At 43.9% G+C, this 3,397-nt stretch overlaps 1 protein-coding gene across 3 annotated transcripts in view; it reads left to right on the top strand.

The window, feature by feature from the left end:
• The first annotated feature begins 294 nt into the window (after positions 1-294).
• Positions 295-3,397, top strand: part of LOC311118543 (uncharacterized protein) — a 45,763-nt gene continuing 42,660 nt past the window's right edge. For 2 of the 3 annotated variants that reach the window (XM_084193336.1, XM_084193334.1), the window contains exon 1: positions 295-475. The gene's annotated coding sequence lies outside the window, so the exon portion shown is untranslated. The remainder of the gene's footprint in view (positions 476-3,397) is intronic. The other variant, XM_084193335.1, reaches the window with a different exon arrangement.

Below are 3,397 nucleotides of genomic sequence, written 5' to 3'. Positions count from 1 at the left end.
ATTTAATTAATGAATATAAAAAGTTAAACAACAAAAACAATTGTTAAAAAAACGTTCCTGCTTTGTAAAACAGCCCTCCTTTATAAATAGCAAAGATAAGTATACAATGAACATAACAGCAACCCATGCATTGTCCTCAATTTTCTCATTCTTCCATTTTGTATATGTTACAAATTGACATGTATTTGTATTTCTTATGAATAAGATGATCATTTCATCTCTCATAACCACACAATGACGTAGCTACATATCCGGATCACGTGTTTCCGGTCAGGCAGGAAGAGGCCTAGTGTTATTTCAACATATTTTATTTATATGTTTTGGAGAAGAAAAAAACATCTCGCACTATTCAGTTTGGCTAGTCGGAGTGGTCTATCGCTTGCTTTGACCCACATGATTGTTAGTAATATTAGCCCAAACAACTCCTTCCTTTATGCTAGAAGAAATAGCTATATGAAGTGTCTCCGGTGTAAAGGTAAGTGTTTCTGACAAGACAGAGAGAGAGGCGTCTCTTTGTTCTATGTATGAGTCTGATCATGCTAACGAACGTAGCTAGCTAACGTTAGCTTGCTAGCCGTAGACGAACGCTAACTTCATATTCGGGTTACTAATGATTTGAAATAACTGGATAGCTAGCAAGATAACTAGCTAGCTCGGGTGTGTTATGTTACCAACGGCCCAGCTAGGTAACTAGCAAGCTAGCTAGATAATAAACGGCAGAATGGTTGGAATGACTAGCCAGCCCAGAATTAACGTTATATAAACGTGCTACATTTGAGATTTTAGTCATTTAGCAGACACTCTTATCCAGAGCGACTTACAGTTAGTGAGTGCATTCATTTTTCATACTGGCCCCCCGTGGGAATCAAACCCACAACCCTGGCGTTGCAAGCGCCATGCTCTACCAACTGAGCTATACGGGACTAGCCACTGATAACGAAATGAACTATGAACAATATTTGGATGCTAAATATCCAACAACTGTAACAGTAGGCCGTTCTTTGCCTTAGCTGACTTATGCTGGGCAAACACTACACGACTTCTAAAATCTTAACAACTGGTCACATTTCCCCATGTCCTTGTCACAAATCTTTCATTCAGTCCATCCTCACATTACACTTTGATTCCCTAGTTGATCCTGCCTGCGTTTCTTGGTTGTCGAAGGAAAACAAATGTTGTATTAGTGTGCACATTATTATGTGCAGAAACATCAAAAAAAGTCAGAGGCGCAGAATATTGATTTAATATGATATTAAATTATCTTTTAGATTTCTGTCATGTAACGCAGATGTAATAATGGTTCGTTTTGCATGGCCTGTTGCCCCGGGTGAGTGGAGGTTTTTCCAAGGATTCTGTACCAAGGATTCGGTGTTCTGTCTTGCAGAAGGCATTGCTTTTGATAAAAAAAAAAAAAAAAACGCTTTATCTGCCTTCGCAATGAAAACGAATTAGAAAATGCAAACATTTATTTTATGGAAAAGAGATGTATGTTTATTACATTTACATTTACATTTTAGTCATTTAGCAGACGCTCTTATCCAGAGCGACTTACAGTTAGTGCATACATTATTATTTTATCGAACCCACAACCCTGGCGTTGCAAACGCCATGCTCTACCAACTGAGCTACATCCCCTGCCGGCCAAATCCCTCCCCTACCCTGGACGACGCTGGGCCAATTGTGCGCGCCGCCCCATGTGTCTCCCGGTCGCGACCGGCTACGACAGAGCCTGGATTCGAACCAGGATCTCTAGTGGCACAGTTTAGCACTGCGATGCAGTGCCTTAGACCACTGCGCCACTCGGGAGTGGATGATGCACCATGCTGCCTTGTTGACAAAATGACAGAGCAGTGCAGATTACTGTTCCATTTGAGAAGGGCTCGCCTCCCTCCCCGTTTTATCCAGATATGACAGGCATAGGCCTGGTGCCCCAGTCTCAGCATAATCGAATCACCCGTTGTTTTGGTCTCACATGCTGAATGCTCAACGTCTGTTGGCAGCATTCCTTGCCCAATCACGTCGTAGCACTGCTCATACTATAAAATGCACAACCAAAATTTAGGACATGTCAGAAAATTATCAGGACATCCGACAGGGGTCTGGAGAACAGAACAGCCATCATTGGTGCGATTCTCGACGTAATGATCCTAGCCCACGTTCATAGGATTTCACCCCGATCATTAAAATTAGTCTGGGACGGCAAAAACATGGCGAAATCGTGTTGTATATGCCTGGCATTAAGCCCTCTACAGACTGTACCATTTTAGCTGTCTTATGTCACGATTTAGCCGTCTCAGACGTTTCCACGTTGTGGGCAAATTCTTAGGTCGTAAACGACTGTTGGACGTCTTGGCTCGTTCAGTGTGACAGGGTCTAGGTCTGCCGATTTAAGTACCACTACGTGCAGTCGTATTGTTTTGGTATCACATGCTGAATGCAGTCGTAGGCTCCGACTAAGTTCTGGCAGTGTCTGGTGTTACGAGCCGATCCCGGTGACTGACCAATAGGAACGCGGCCGATCCCGGTGACTGACCAATAGGAACGCGGCCGATCCCGGTGACTGACCAATAGGAACGCGGCCGGCACCGAGTATGCACACAATTAGTCCGAATAATATAATAGTACCGTTTAACCAGGTTGATAGGTTTGAATTAACATCGCACAGTGTGACGTGATAATCGTAAAAGACTGAATCCGACGTACAGTCTGCAAAGGCCTTAAACTCAACTCTACGACTTACGATGGAGTTGAGCAGCGATGAGTGTAAGCGGACTTTAGCTATCAGATTGTAACGGGCTAATGTGGTGCTCCGTTAGCCATTTACAGGATAGAAGGCAGGGCAAACCGGGTGTTCATTTCTGGTAGATCATCAAAATAAATAAATCACACCATGTTTTTGGACACATACAGCAGATTTTACCAGATGAAGTACAATACCATTGGAAATTAATGTTAAAAATTCAATTTTATATTCTTAACTTAAATTGAAAATTATGCTTTCACTGCTTCCGTTTTTAATGAGTGTTTGTCTTTTTGGTCTCTTCGCAGACACCAAGCCCCTCCCCCTGCCACTCACAACAAGCCCCTCCCTTTGCCACTCACAACAAGCCCCTCCCTGTGCCACTCACAACAAGCCCCTCACAACAAGCCCCTCCCTGTGCCACTCACAACAAGCCCCTCACAACAAGCCCCTCCCTGTGCCACTCACAACAAGCCCCTCACAACAAGCCCCTCCCTGTGCCCCTCACAACAAGCCCCTCCCTTTGCCACTCACAATAAGCCCCTCCCCGTGCCACTCACACAGACGCAAAGCCCCTCCCCGTGCCACACGAAAGATCATCTTCTTCCTCTATGACAACAAGCATTTTCAACTCGCTATTTTTGCATTTTAGGTTTT

This window comes from Coregonus lavaretus (assembly GCF_964263955.1).
Source record: "Coregonus lavaretus genome assembly, contig: HAP1_SCAFFOLD_236, whole genome shotgun sequence".
In the NCBI taxonomy this organism is placed as follows: Eukaryota; Metazoa; Chordata; class Actinopteri; order Salmoniformes; family Salmonidae; genus Coregonus; species Coregonus lavaretus.
This window is presented reverse-complemented; position numbering and strand designations above follow the sequence as displayed.